This window comes from Anomaloglossus baeobatrachus, chromosome 2, assembly GCF_048569485.1.
Source record: "Anomaloglossus baeobatrachus isolate aAnoBae1 chromosome 2, aAnoBae1.hap1, whole genome shotgun sequence".
In the NCBI taxonomy this organism is placed as follows: domain Eukaryota; kingdom Metazoa; phylum Chordata; class Amphibia; order Anura; family Aromobatidae; genus Anomaloglossus; species Anomaloglossus baeobatrachus.
The window spans coordinates 276,425,538-276,442,224 of record NC_134354.1 but is presented as its reverse complement, the minus strand read 5'-3'; positions in this window follow the sequence as shown (position 1 = coordinate 276,442,224).

The window sequence follows — 16,687 nt, the reverse complement described above, 5'->3', positions numbered from 1 at the left end:
CTCGGCCCGGGGGCAGCAGAACTAAGGCGAGGGGGCCCCGGCCAAGGGGCACCAGAACTGACGAGGCCGAGTGGGCCCCCCCGGCTCTCCAGGGCCCCGGCATTTGCCCAGGTATGCCGCGTGCTGACGCCGGCCCTGCGTGTTGGGCAAAAAAGGCGCAAAATAACTGCCCATGAATTGAGGAAAATAAAGCGTGAAGCTGCAAAGATGCCATTTGCCACCAGTTTGGCCATATTTCAGAGCTGCAACGTTACTGGAGTACCAAAAAGCACAAGGTGTGCCATACTCATAGACATGGCCAAGGTAAGGAAGGCTGAAAAACGACCACTTTTGAACAAGAAACATAAGATAAAACATCAAGACTGGACCAAAAAATATCTTAAGACTGATTGTTCAAAGGTTTTATGGACTGATCAAATGAGAGTGACTCTTGATGGGCCAGATGGATGGGCCAGAGGCTGGATCAGTAAAGGGCAGAGAGCTCCACTCTGACTCAGACGCCAGCAAAGTGGAGGTGGGGTACTGATATGGTCTGGTATCATCAAAGATGAACTTGTGGGACCTTTTCGGGTTGAGGATGGAGTGAAGCTCAACTCCCAGACCTACTGCTAGTTTCTGGAAGACAACTTCTTCAAGCACAGGTACAGGAAATAGTCGTTATCATTCAAGAAAAACATGATTTTCATGCAGGACAATGCTCCATCACATGCATCCAACTACTCGACAGCGTGACTGGCTAGTAAAGGTCTAAAAGATGAAATAATGACATGGCCCTCTTGTTCACCTTATCTGAACCCCATAGAGAACCTGTGGTCCCTCATAAAATGTGAGCTCTACAGGGAGGGAAAATTGTACACCTCTCAGAACAGTGTCTGGGAGGCTGCGGTGACTGCTGCACGCAATGTTGATCGTAAACAGATCAAGCAACTGACAGAATCTATGGATGGTAGGCTGTTGAGTGTCATCATAAAGAAAGGTGACTATATTGGTCACTAATTTTTTGGGTTTTGTTTTTGCATGTCAGAAATGTTTATTTCTAAATTTTTTGCAGTTATATTGGTTAACCTGGTGAAAATAAGCAACTGAGATGGTAATATATTTGGTTTTTATTAAGTTGCCTAATAATTATGCACAGTAATAGTTACCTGCACAAACAGATATCCTCCTAAAATAGCCAAATCTAAAAAAAAACCTCACTCCAACTTCCAATAATATTAAGCTTTGATATTTATTAGTTTTTTGGGTTGATTGAGAACATGTTTGTTGATCAATAATAAAAAAAATCCTCTAAAATACAACTTGCCTAATAATTTTGCAAAGTGAGGCTCTCCTAGCTCGATACAAAAGTATAGAATAGATTGCTGGTTGTAGCCAGTAAAAAACCTGAATAATACCAACACCTGATAATCAAAAATTCCCTTAAAGATCACACGATCTTTCCTGCCACTATATCAGGAACTCTTGTGCAAATACATTTAAATAGAAAATGCATATATGATAGAAAAGATCTTAACTACAAAAACACATGCGATACAAAAATACAAAACTCCTGATCAAACAGGGAGTAAAAACTCCCTTTCTTGCTAGGAATAAATAGTCCTCTAAAAATAGTGCAGGAAGAGCACTTATTCACTTGCAAGTAACAAAAAGGACACATTCTCAACCACAGATTTAGAAAAAGACATAGATTAAGCAGAAACAGTTCAGCCTTTAACCAAGCCCAGACTAAGGCGGGCTTTGCACGTTGTGACATCGCAAGCCGATGCTGCGATGTCGCACACGATAGTCCCCGCCCCCGTCGCAGGTACGATATCTTGTGATAGCTGGCGTAGCGAAAATTATCGCTATGCCAGCTTCACATGTACTCACCTGCCCTGCGACCGTCGCTTTGGCCGGCGACCCGCCTCCTTCCTAAGGGGGCGGGTCGTGCGGCGTCATAGCGACGTCACACGGCAGGCGGCCAATAGCGGCGGAGGGGCGGAGATGAGCAGGATGTAAACATCCCGCCCACCTCCTTCCTTCCGTAGAGCCGCCGGCGGCAGGTAAGGTGAAGTTCCTCGCTCCTGCGGCGTAACACACAGCGATGTCTGCTGCCGCAGGAATTATCTGCTGCCGCAGGAATGAGGAACAGCATCGTACCTGTCGCGGCAGCATAATTATGGAAAAGTCGGAGCCTGCAACGATGATACGATAACCACGCTTTTGCGCTTGTTAATCGTATCATCTAGAATTTACACACAACGATGTCGAAAGTGACGCCGGATGTGCGTTACGTTCGATTTGACCCCACCAACATCGCACGTGCGATGTTGCAATGTGCAAAGCCGCCCTTAGAGAACAAAATACTTATCAAGCATAGCTGCAGATTCAGGATGACAATGGAAACAAAACCGATGGAAAGGAACAAAAAAACGCTGTGGAATTAATTCCTGGAATATCCAAAAAGGCGCTGAAAACAGGCAAAACAAAACCTACAGGGAAAGGCAAAAGCTTAAAGGCTGGAGGACAAATTCAGGACATCTTAACATGGAGCAGAAACAATTATCACTGGCAAAGGTTAGACAGAGACTGACTTCCTATATCCCCCCCAGGCTGGACTCCATAGGCTTCCTAGAACAGCAACAATCTCCAACACCTGTCTGAGCGACAGATGCAGAATCAGACTCACTACCAGCACTAACCACCAGAGGGAGCCCAGAAACACTCCCGGGAACAGCACCATCTCTGATGATATTCACAACAACAGGGGTTGCCATTGGTAAAGAGCTTCTCTGCGCTTCTCCAGCGAATCATTCAACTGCAATAAAGCACTGATGATGGCGGCCCCCGACACTGGCTGCGATTACCAAGGGGTCTAGGTGCCTGTGGGTCACAAGGAGCAGAAAAGAGGACACCGAGGGAACGGTGAACAGGTGAGAAGTGTGTGTGTGTGTGTGTGTGTGCGTGCGTGCGTGCGTGCGTGCGTGCGTGCGTGTGTGTGTGTGTTTTGATACAATGGGCAGCATGGTGGCTCAGTGGTTAGCACTGCAGCCTTGCAGCGCTGGGGTCCTGGGTTCGAATCCCACCAAGGACACCATCTGCAAGGAGTTTGTATGTTCTCCCCATGCTTGCGAGGGTTTCCTCTGGTTTCTCCGGTTTCTTCCCACACTCCAAAAACATACAGATAGGGAATTTAGATTGTGAGCCCCAATGGGGACAGTGTTCCTGATGTATGTAAAGCGCTGCGGAATATGTTAGCGCTATATAAAAATAAAGATTTATTTATTTTATTTATTTATATACAATAGGGGACATTCTCTAGCATGGGACATTGTTATAGAAGGGGACATTGCACACAAGAGGAACAGCATGGGCGCGGTACTACAGTGGACAAAGATGGGCACATTACTGCAGGGGACAAGAATGGGTACACTACCACATTATTAGAACCATAGAAGAGTCAGATCAATAGAGGATCATATATAGCAAAACCAAAAAGATAAAAACCTCTGATTACAATATTTTTATTATTACATATTAGAACATTTATATATTACATTAGTTTAGTGGAACAAAGATAAAAACCTCTAAAACATTAAATTTATTTAAATCTCATTAAAATAGTATTGTCAGTTACTTAAGACACAAAGGGGCCATACCCATTAATAAGGTCATGGACTAATGTCATAAAGTGCATAGAAACACACGGTGAGATCCTGGATTGGGCGGTGAGTAAAACTGAGTATGTGCAATGGTGTCGCTGCTACTCACAAGACAGTAAGGCTGCACCGATATTTAGATGTTCAGGGGACAGGGCCTGCAATTCCCTAAAATTGCCCCTGCCTGTCAATGGAGGTGTAGTTCACCTTACTGTTTTTAGTGCCCCCGTTCCTCGGCGGCTAGCCCTAAATACGCCCCCACTGCTATACCAAAGATCCAAATTCCACCACCAAGTGCAAAGTGCTGAAAATTGGTCACACAGTCAAATGTCCAACTCAAATGCAAAGAAGATACATGTGGCGAGGACTCCCATATATAAATGAATGTCCTTGGGCCTGTAAAACAAATCCCAGTCACTCATTTGCTCGGATGGTCATTTTATCCCTTTACACATTAACAATTGGGCCTGTAATTTTATCCCTTTAGATTTTAGATGTTTTTTTATTTTTGGTTTTGCCACATTACCACATTACCACAGGGTTCAAAGACAGGCACATTACTACAAGAGAAAAGGATGGGCACATTGCTACAGTGGACAAGGATGGGCACATTACTACAAGAGGACAAGGATGGTCACATTACTACAGGGGCAAGAATGGGCACATTACTACAGGGGACAAGGATGGGCACATTGGTACAGGGGATAAGGTTGGTCACATCGCCACAAGGGACAAGGATGGGCACATTACCACAGGGGACAAGGATGCGCCCATTAGTACAGGGGATAATGATGTGCACATTACCACAGCGGAAAAGGATGGGTACATTACTACAGGGACAAGGATGGGCACATTACTACAGAAGACAAAGAGGCGCATATTACTAAAGAGGACAAGGATAGGCACATTACTACAGGGGACAAGCATGGGCACATTACTACAGAGGACAAAGATGGACACATTACCACAGGGGACAAGGATGCGCACATTATCACAGGGGGCAAGGATGGGCCAATTACTACTGGATGAGAACTAGGATGCAAGCATTTTTACAAGGTGGGAACCAGGATGAGGCACATTACAACAAGATGTTGGTCAAAATTACTATAAGGCGCTAATTGTACAACAATATTCTTACAAGAAGGGAATAAAACGTAAAAAAAACTAAAAAAAAAATCAAACTAAAGCATGAATTATTTTTTACCATTATAAATGATTTTATATATAAACTGAAATAAATGAAAAAAGTGCACATTTGTTATAATAAATGAGCAAGAAATGTTCAAAAAAAGTGATCTAAAGATATATGGAAAAAGAAATATGGTATCACTAAAAATATAACTTTGTGCTGCAAAGAATGCGGCCCCCCAAATATTTTTTTTTTCTATATGCGTCTAGCAGTTCCAAATGTTTTAGACTAAAGGCCGCTTTACACGAGGCGATTTATCATGTGATCGCATGTATGATCGCACCCGCCCCCATCGTTTGTGCAACACGGGCAATTTGTTGCCCGTGTCACACAAAGTCGGTAACCCCCGTCACACTACTTACCTCCTGAACAACCTCGCTGTGGGCGGCGAACATCCTCCTGCTGAAGGGGGAGGGGCATCACAGCGACATCACACAGCGGCCGCCCAATAGAAGCGGAGGGGAGGAGATGAGCGAGACGCAACATCCTGCCCACCTCCTTCCTTCCTCATTGCCAGCGGGACGCAGGTAAGCTGCAGTACATCGTTCCCAGGGTGTCACACAGAGTGATGTGTGCTGCCTCGGGAACAATGAACATCCGGCGCACAGAAGGATGTTCGATTTTTTGAACATTAACGACGTGTCAATGAGCAACGATAAGGTGAGTATTTTTGCTCGTTAAGTCGCTTGTAGCTGTCACACGCTACAATATGTCAAACGATGCCGGATGTGCGTCACTAACGACGTGACCCCGCCGACATATCGTTTGATATATCGTAGCGTGTAACGGGCCCTTAATTCTTCAACTGCGATTTTTTTTTTTTTAAGTCGCTAAATTTGGCACCACTCTACTCCCTCCTTGGTAAATTTTCGAGTACACAAAACATTTGGTGCTTTTTTGTCATTTTTGGTGAAAAAAGTCACAAAACAGTTCAAGACAGGATGAACCCTCATTTTTAATGAATTTCGTGCTACAATTGGCAAGAAACAAAAACAGGAAATTGACTTAAAAAACTAGTGCTGATCAATCGAGGCACTTGTAGTTGTACAATGTATAATGTGCTTTTGCCTCCACCTAGTGGCCTTGCTTCATTATGTTTTGTATGCACATCAGAGCTGGAGTGGCATGTTCCATTGACCTGTAGGCAGGGGCATAACAATTGCTGTTGCAGAGGGTGCGATCATTACCAAGTCCGTGCGGGAGGGGAGGCCTGCTGACACAGGGCCTATTTCCCCAGGATGTGTATCTTCAGCAAATATCTGAAATTTATTACGATGCAGAGACTGGCAATTCCATGCAGTAAAATATATGCTACCAGCCAATCTGTGATTTTTTTTGTGCCATCTATGACGGGCATGACACAGTCAGTTGCCAGCCTCTGTATCGGCTATGAAAGAAGGCTTCGCACATTATGGGAGTGGAGAAAGGGAAGAAGAATTATTTAGTTTTAAGATATGTCGGAGAAGAGCAACTACATAGAGCCTTATTACTGGAAGAGACATCATGACAGGAAGGGCCCAGGATGGGGGACATTATTATATGAGGGGGGGAGGACACGTATGTTTTTATAGGACATAAAATGTTGCTAGGGTCCATATATCTGACCAATTTGCAGATGGGTGCCCAAATTTTGCAGCGTGGCCTATCGGATTCTAGTTATGCCACTGCCTCTAGGTACATTTCATAAATTACCTAAAAGCATGTCCATTGTATCACCTCACCGAGTTGTCTACATGCAACTAGTCTAGCTAGAGAAATAAAGATTTAGCGAGTTCACTTCTTACATTGTACAAGACATTATTACTTGCAGCCCTCAAAGACCTTTCCCACATACTGTATATCAGTGGCCAATTACTGTTTATCCGGGGGGGGGGGGTTTAACCAATAGTTTTTATTATTTTATAACATAGCTCGATTTATTCAACATTTACATCTGCACGTCAATTTTGGTTGTACATTTCGGTAAGGTTCCAATTTTTCTTAACTCTACAACTCTACAACAAAATCTCTCAAACTCCCCTTCCTTTCCCCCCATATCACACTATTGTTTCCCTCTCTTTTCTGTGCTAAAGATGAAGACAACCTCCCTTAAGACGCAGTCTGTGACTCTGTCATCTCCTTCGTTTAGATTGGCACTGAAGCCAGTCCGCTTGGCCGTGTGTCTAAGGGTATGTCCGCACGCTGCGTTCTTAATTTGACAAAAAAAATGCACCCTCTGGCAGACTTTCACAACTGGAAACTGCATTTGACAAAAAAAGCATCTAAAACGCATGCATTTTGGATGCATTTTGAATGCATTTTGGATGCGTTTTTGGCATTGCGGTCCCCCAGCACCGTAGAGCATGACTGGCCGCTGACAGCAGACAGAGACAGAGCCGTGCGATGAGAATGAACTCGGGTAAACCTCTGACTTTAGATCCAAAATACAACCAAAACGCAGTGCAAACGCACAGCTAAACATTTTGGTTGCGTTTTGACACACCTCATTCATTTCAGTTTGTGGAAAATGTTCACAAAACGCAATGAAGAAGTGACATGCATTTATGGTTACGTTCCCAGATAATAAGAGATTACCTTGTCGTTGTTCCGGGCACAATTGCATTGATCAATACTTTTGCTAAATATATCTGTTATCTACAGTATATATATAATTGCCTTATTCTGTCTGTCTGTCTGTCTTGCTCCAAAATGACGTCATTACAGTGACAACCGTCGCATTGGTCGCTTGGCTCGGCCGAGCCCCGACCCCCGCACGCATTGGCCGCTCGGCTCGGCCCCGCCCCCGCACACATTGCCCGCTCGGCCCCGCCCCTGCAAACATTGGCCTCTTGGCCCCGCCCCCCACACATATTGGCCACTCGGCCCTGCCCCCCGCCCACATTGGGCACCTATACACCTCCCCCCAGGACTACTCCACCTATTAGACACCTCCCCCCAGGACTACTCCACCTATTATACTCCTCCCCCTAGGACTACTGATCCTATTATACTCCTCTCCCCCCCAGGACTACTGCTCCTATTTTACTCCTCTCCCCCCAGGACTACTCCTCCTATTATACTCCTCTCCCCCCAGGACTACTGCTCCTATTATACTCCTCTCCCCCCAGGACTACTCATCCTATTATACTCCTCTCCCCCAGGACTCCTCCTCCTATTATACCCCTCTCCCCCCAGGACTACTCCTCCTATTATACTCCTCTCTCCCCAGGACTACTCCTCCTATTATACTCCTCCTATTATAGTCCTCTTATTATACTCCTCTCTGAGGGGTGCGCAGCATGGGGGATGGAGCACGATGGGGGGTGCGCAGCATGGGGGGGATGAAGCACGATGGGGGTGCACACCTCACCCCAAAACACACACACACCGCCCCGCACAACACACCACACACACTGGGAAACATAAACACCACCCTACACAGACACCCACACACACAGACAACGCCGCATACACAACACCCAACACACAAATAACACGGCACACACAAATATACGTACACACCGCGCAACACACACACACACACACTGCACAAAACATACCTCCCCCAAAACACACACACCCACACAAACCGCGCAACACACCTAGCACCACACACACACAATTCTGCAGATACACAGCGCTCCACAAACAACGCAACACATACAACACAGCACACAAACAACACCGCTCTCACACCCCCCCGCACACCCAGAACATTTACAGCGCCCTACACAAACACTTGGCAACTACACACAACAACATCTATATATATATATATATATATATATATATATGTATATATCTATATATATATATATATATATGTGGCGCCCTGGACAAGCCAGGTCGTCACAGGTACTGCAACAACACACCCCACACCCTGAGATAGGTACATCAGTCACACACAAATCCTTGTTGCCTCCCTCCAGGGGCTGATGTCCATACCAGGTGGGGTGGAGCCAGGCGGTTGGCCCCACCCACCGAGGAGTTCACAGTCCTGGAGGCGGGAAAGGAAGTCAGTTAAGCTCGGGCAGAGCTAGAGTTCAGTTAAGGAGAGTGAAAGTGAAGGAGCAAGAAGTGGTAGTTGAGGAGAAAGAGCAGACTGACCGTGTCCGGGTATGTGGCCCGGGCACCAAGAGCAAGGTTGGCAGATGGTGGTGGCCGTCTGCAGGAGAGGCCGATCGACGTAGGAACGGGGACGGGCGGTGGCCCGCCGGTACCGATCCGGGGAGCGAAGAAAAGCGAGCACAAACCGGCAGGGCCTACGGACCCCGAACAGGCTTGGAGTCGCCGTTAAACCGGTCAAATCCGTTAGCGACTGGGTTTCCTAGCAGCAAAGACCTGATAGAAGGCAACCGTCCAAATCGAGAAAGGGAAATACAGCTACGGCCACTGCTAGAATTCCCAGGGCCAGAGCCTGCGGGCAAAAGGGGCTCCTCCGGCACACATCCAAGCTGGGGAGCGGGTTACCGGTGGAAAGCCATCGGGACCGAAGACACACAACAGGTGCAGGGAAAGGCAGCCACCACCACCCGTCCGGGAGTAACCACCGCAGCCGGCTGCGGAACCCATCCATCCAGCCGTTTGTTTTACCAGAGACTCTGTATTCATCATTGGCTGAGTGAGTACCACCGTGCCGTCAGGCACCGCGCTGCCCCCGCGACTCTGCACCTCGCCAACCCTGCCTCCCCCGACACCTCACCGGGCCCCGGGACCACCAAATCCCCCTACCCACGGAGGGGAGAGAAACATCTCGGCTGCTCCCTGTCATCGCTCCCGGGATCCCCGTCCAGAGCAGCGGTGGTGTACCAACCTCACCACAAACCGTGGGTGGCGTCACGGACCATACCCTCCAACCCCAAACCACCACTTTCACGGGCGAGGAGCGCCGCTCGAGTCCCCGGATCCGGCCCACCGCTCGAGCCACCGAGCAGCGGCGAGCAAGCAGCAGCCCAGAGCCGGACCCGAGCGCGGTGAGCGCAGCGGCCACCCTCCCCGCCCGCGATATATATATATATATATATATATAAATAAAACAAAAATCCTACATTAACTACACAATAAATTCTAGAATACCCAATGCGTTAGAATCGGGCCACCATCTAGTTTCAAATATTCTCAGCAGTTATGCAATTTCCATTTTTCATGTTTTCCATTTTTACAGTTAGTCAAAAGTATTTTTCATTGTTCTTATATTCGTCGTATAGCAGTAATGCTTTTCCTATAATTCCTTATAACATAGTGTTTAGTGTGCAGCTTTTTCACTTTATTATAGTTATGTGTTTTTTTAAGCTAGCACCTAATTCACACATATTGGTGTTCCAGACAGTCTTTTCTTATTAAAAAATGTTCACAAAACACAATGAAGAAGTGACATGCTGCTTTTTTAGGCAATGATTTTGACAATATTTGTCAAACAAAACGCTGCCTAAAAAAAGCAACGTGCGCATGGAATTTCTGATTTATCATAGACTTGCTGGGGGAGCACAACGCATGCATTTTGTCAATGACACAGTGCAGTTTAAAACGCAACCAAAACGCAAGAAAACCTCAACATGCGCACATGGCCTAATACTTTTAGTTCCCCTAGTGTGCCGCTGATGTCTTCTAATAGGTACCACGCTGTTGATATAACGGGTTTTATGAATTTGGCTGTTTAAGCATCCGAGTAATAGTGTAGCAAGAATGCTTTCCACTTTACAATGAATGGCTTTATTACCTTTTCCTTGTTATGTTTTGCTTCCAGCCAATGCTGAATAAAGTAGAGTTTAGGTTTGGTCTATTATCTCACCGAGGCTTGGTGCCGAATCTTGCAACCATTGCCTCAGCAGGCACCTTTTGACTATTAAGCAAATGGAGTGGAACAAAACCGGAAGACACAGTTAACCCTTTGTCTACTTCCCATCAACCAGCTCCTCCATTATCCGTTATTTTCAAGTATTCATATTACTGCTTTTTACATCTTGTATAATATTTTGCGATATGTTTTTACACATTTTGTCTGTGATTAAATTGTGTTTTTTCAAACAGATTATACTGTGGGTACTTTTTTTATTCTTTAATCTGCCTTGTCCTCTTAAGGAGTAGCCATTGTTTTAAATGTATATTTCATAAATCAGTAGTACACGTAACAATACGCAATTTTGTATTATAACTAGGGATGATCGAATATCACAAATATTCGGCAATATCCGGCTTTGCGAATATTTGACGAATAGGTCGCCGCTATGTGAATATTCGATGCACAATGTAAGTCTATGGGAAGCCCGAATAGTTGCTATTCGGCAACTATTCGGGTTTCCCATAGACTTACATTTCGCATCGAATATTCGCAAATAGTCGAATAGCGGCGACCTATTCGTTGAATATGGGCGTAGCCGAATATTTGCGGTATTCGATCATCCCTAATTATAACTTATAGCAGAAATCCGCTTCCTTCTCCTCCTGGACTGATCATTCAGTCTCAAAATTCTCAATTTCTGGGTACGTTATTGGGTCATATCACTGCCAACATGTTTCGTCCATTCATTTAGCTCATGGTATTCATTATTATGGACTAATCTGTTGGCTAGGCCTTTTCTACACAGAGGTTACTGTACTGGTATATAAAAATATTTTAGGAACTTTGGGTTGACTAACAACTTTGATCATGTGGATTTTAAGATTGATTTTGTAGTTCTAAGTGCAAAATGAAGTCTGATAAAATGTTTAATCAATTGAAATGCAAGAGTCTAATGTAGATGAGAACCAGTGGGTTGTAGGTCCTTTGGAATTAAGGGTCATCCATAATTTAAGCACGAGGAAACATAAAGGAGCCACTTTACTCAAAAGGTTCACACATGGTAGACAATCACAATGATCTGTATACCGTAATAAAGTAGAAAGGAATGAATTGTCATGGGGCTTGAAATAAGATTATACACTCGCAATACTGTCAGAGAGAGTTCTTGATATGTTTTCATCTCAGGTTTTGAGGGATATACAACCTAGGCATCCTCCAATCTCAGGAAAGGAGAACAAGCATGTTGCAAAAATAAAAAAGTTTGAACAATGTGAACGTGAAAATTCTCAAAGGAGGAAATTTGGTTCTCATATTGTTGAATCTGATAGGCAACATACTGACTATACTTACTGTATGTACCGTTGCCTGGAGACCCAACCCCAAAATATCAGCAGTATGTTCTTAGAAAGGGCATAGATTTTGGGGTATAAAAACAAAACAGTGGAAAAAGTTTCTTCCTTCCATCTTCAGTGATGGTATATTTTCTCTAAGGCGGGCTTTGCACACTACGACATCGCAGGTGCGATGTCGGTGGGGTCAAATTGAAAGTGACGCACATCCGGCATCGCATGCGATATCGTACTGTGTAAAGCCTAGATGATACGATTAACGAGCGCAAAATCATCGTAATCGTATCATCGGTGCAGCGTCAGCGTAATCCATAATTACGCTGACGCGACGGTCCGATGTTGTTCCTCGTTCCTGCGGCAGCACACATCGCTGTGTGTGAAGCCGCAGGAGCGAGGAACATCTCCTACCGGCATCACTGAGGCTTCCGTAGGATATGCGGAAGGAAGGAGGTGGGCAGGATGTTTACATCCTGCTCATCTCCGCCCCTCCGTCGCTATTGGCCTCCTGCCGTGTGACGTCGCTATGACGCCGCACAACCAGCCCCCTAAGGAAGGAGGCGGGTCGCCGGCCAGAGCGACGGTCGCAGGACAGGTGAGTGCATGTGAAGCTGGCGTAGCGATAATTTTTGCTACACCAGCTATCACACGATATCGCACCTGCGACGGGGGCGGGGACTATAGCGTGCGACATCGCAGCATCGGCTTGCGATGTCGCAACGTGCAAAGCCCGCCTAAGGCCCGTTTCACACGTCAGTGAAAAACACAGACGTTTTTCACTGGCGTGTAAAACACGCACATGTCCCTGCGTGTGCCGTGAATCACGGCACACGTGGGTTGTATAAGTGCAATCCGGGCTCCGTTCTCCGTGGCCCGTGATTGCACTTAGAAATCAACTCACCTGTGCCCGCTCCCGCTCTCCGTGGTGCTGAATCCTCCCGCGGTGCAGCATCCGGCCGGCGCTGACCCCTGCAGCAGCTGCTTCCGGGTCGGCTGTGTCGTGCATCATTAAGATGCGCGACAGTAATCAGCCGGCTTAGAAGCAGCAGGGAGAACAGGCTGCAGAGAGCGCGGCTGAAGCCGGGTGAGTTAAAATGTTTATTATTTTAAATGCACGTTTTTTTCTGGCACGTGTTTCACGGACCACACCACTGCGTGGTCCGTGGGACATTAGTGATGCCAGAAAAAAATGGACATGTCTCCGTACGGCAATCACGCACACGCGGGTACGCCGCACGGAGACACGTGCAGTAAAAAATCACTGACGTGTAAGCAGACCCATTCATTATAATGGGTCTGCGTATGTCAGTGATTCTGGTACTTTTAAAAAAAAGCACAAACGTACCAGAATCACTGACATGTGAAAGGGGCCTAAGGCAGGGGTCTCAATCTTGGCTGGGTGTATGGGCTGCACATAGAAAAAGATAATTTGGAGGGGTCACATTCTTTGCAGGACAAAGAGACATATTTTTTTTTCTCTACACCTTTGAATCACTGTTTTTAAATGTTATTTTTTTGTTTAAATAGAAAAAAACAAAAACAAATATTTTTTGATGGTAAAAAAGGATAAAGCTTTAATTTGATTTTTTTTTTACATTTTATCTCTTTCTTGTAAATAATTTATTTTTACAATTATCTAGTAATGTCCCCCATCCTGTTCCCCTTCTTGTAGTAATGTGCACCCTCCTGGTCCCCATACTGTAGTAATGTCCCAATCTTTGTCCCCTTGTACAGTAGTAATGTGCCCATCCGTGTCCTCATCCTATAGTAATGTGACATCTTTGTACCCTTGTAGTAATGAGCTCATCTTTGTCCCCATCTTGTAGTAATGTCCCATTCTGGTCCCCTTCTTGTAGTAATGTACACCATCCTGGTCCCCATTCTGTAGTAATGTCCCAATCCTTGACCCCTTGTTGTAATGTGCCCCATGCTTGTCCTCATCCTGTAGTAATGAGCCCATCTGTGTCCCCATCTTGTAGTTATGTCCCATCCTGGTCCCCTATTGTGCCGTTCTTCACATACACACACATAAACAAAAAAAACCAAATCATTCTTCTCACCTGTCCTCCGTTCCCTCAGTGTCCTCTTCCCTGCTTCTTGCAGGACGCAGGCACGTGCTCCCCTTGACGATCGTGGCTTGCAGCCGCCACTGTGAGCACTTCATCTGAAATTCACATGAAAGTTTTGCCGCCACTGTGCAGAGTCAAGTTATCTCTGTCTGCACAACTATTCCAATGGCCGCTGACGGCCAATTAGAGGCAAGCAGCTGATTTCATACGTGTCAGGTGTTTCTCCCTCATTGGCCAGCGGCTGCCATTAGATAATTGTGCAGAGAGAGCTTGACTCTGCGCAGTGTCGACAAAAACGTCATCTTAAATAACTTACATAACGTGTTGATGGCTGTGGCCCCTGCACGGGCGGCATGTGCCTGCAGACTGTAGGAAGCAGCCTAAGGAGCAGACTGTGGCCCACAGGCTGCGTTTTTAAAACTCCTGCTCTAAGGTATACAAGTCAGTAACATTTCACCCAGAATGCCCCACTGTAGCCAATGTAAGCTCTTTTCAAATATGTGGATTGGCTATAGAAACCCCTTCTAGAAACCTAAGAATTCGGTTGGAAGGGGAACTGAAATTAGCATTGAAAGACATAAAAAGCCTTAAGGATCACATGACTGAATTTTGATTCTGAGAGCAAACAGACAAAACATTGGATCAAACTTTGATCAATAAAATTCTATGGGGGGCTGTGCACATGTCTGATTTTTTTCCTAGGGCCGAGTCAGTTTGTGGAAAAAATCGCAGCATGTGTGATTTGCATCTGTAAATTGGATGGCACTTGACCATACAAGTCAATGGGTGCTTGAAAAAATTTGACCGCACTCGGGTAACATCTGAAAGTGGTTTGATTTTCACAGACTGACAGGATGGAGAAGATGGACAAATGTTTTTTTCCATCTTGTCCATATCCAATAAAAAGTGGATCACACTCTGATAAAACTATGGTCAGAGTCTGATCAGAGAATAATTAGCATAATCGGATCAATTTTCTCAGATGAGAGAAAAGATGGTTGCGTGACCCAAGCCTTAAGCTGGTGTCACACTAAACGACAGCGACAACGACGTCGCTGTTACGTCACCATTTTCGGTGACGTAACAGCGACCTTGTAAGTCGCTGTTATGATCGCTGCTTAGCTGTCAAACACAGCAGAAGCAGCGATCATAAGGTCGCTGTGCTACATGTTCAGAGAGCAGGGAGCCGCGCTTAGCGCTGGCTCCTTGCTCTCCTGCAGCACACATCGGGTTAATTAACTCGATGTGTGCTGCAGCTACATGTCACAGTTCAGAGAGCAGGGAGCCGCGCTTAGCGCTGGCTCCTTGCTCTCCTGCAGCACACATCGGGTTAATTAACCCGATGTGTGCTGCAGCTACATGTCACAGTGCAGAGAGCAGGGAGCCGTGCGCACTGCTTAGCGCTGGCTCCTTGCTCTCCTTGCTACAGTATACATCGGGTTAATTACCCGATGCATACTGCAGCCACATGTCACAGTGCAGGAGCCGGCGCTGGCAGCAAGAGCGGAGGCTGGTAACCAGCGTAAACATCGGGTAACCAGGGAAAGGTCTTCCCTTGGTTACCCGATGTTTACGCTGGTTACAGCTTACCGCAGCTGCCAGTGCCGGCTCCTGATCGCTTCATTTCGTCGCTCTCTCGCTGTCACACACAGCGATGTGTGTGTCACAGCGGGAGAGTGACGACCAAAAAATTAAGCTGGACATTCAGCAACGACCGGCGACCTCACAGCAGGGGCCAGGTCGTTGCTGGATGTCACACACAGCGACAGCGACGGGACGTCGCTGCAACGTCACAGAAAATGGTGACGTAGCAGCGACGTCGTTGTCGTCGTCGTTATGTGTGACACCAGCTTTAAACTTGAATTTTTCAAGAAGAGGGCATTTCTTCCATTTGTTGAATTCTAAATGATACAGATAAGGCTAGGATCACACGAGCGTGTTTTCCTTAATCTCAGATAATCGGACAAATTATGCTAATCACACTCTGATCAGACTCTCTGATTAAAAAAAATTTCACGGATTAATTGACTTGGATGGCCGAGTACGATCCGATTTACGGATGCCAATTGTGCATGCTGGGGTGTTTTTTCCTCGGACACGATTGGTCCGGAAAAAAAAATCAGATTTGTGCACGGCTTCATAGAATGACATTAGTCAGCATGCAATCCAATGTTGTGTCAGATCACACTCAGACTCAAAATACGGTTGTGTGCATCTTGTATTAGAGTAGATTATATGTCAATTTTGTATATGAAGCCATAAGTTTTATCTTGACACACAGTGCATTTAAATTCATGGATAGATTATTCTATCTAAAATCGAAGGCCGCAAAACGTTAACCTGTAGCATGCACATTTGATAATTTATATCTACACATTTAGGAAGAATTATATATTCATACTGATCGGTATCCTTATAACCATTATATCAAATTGTGTCTCTCTTACGTGGACATTTTCAGAGTCTGGCCTAACTCAGAAGAGCAACTTGACAATGTTATTACTAGGGATGATTGAATACCTCAAATATTGGGCTTCGCAAATATCTGACGAATAGGTCGCCGCTATGCAAATATTCGATGCGCAATGTAAGTCTATGGGAAGCCCGAATAGTTGCTATTCGGGTTTAACATAGACTTACATTGCGCATCGAATATTCGCGAATAGTCGAATAGCGGCGACCTA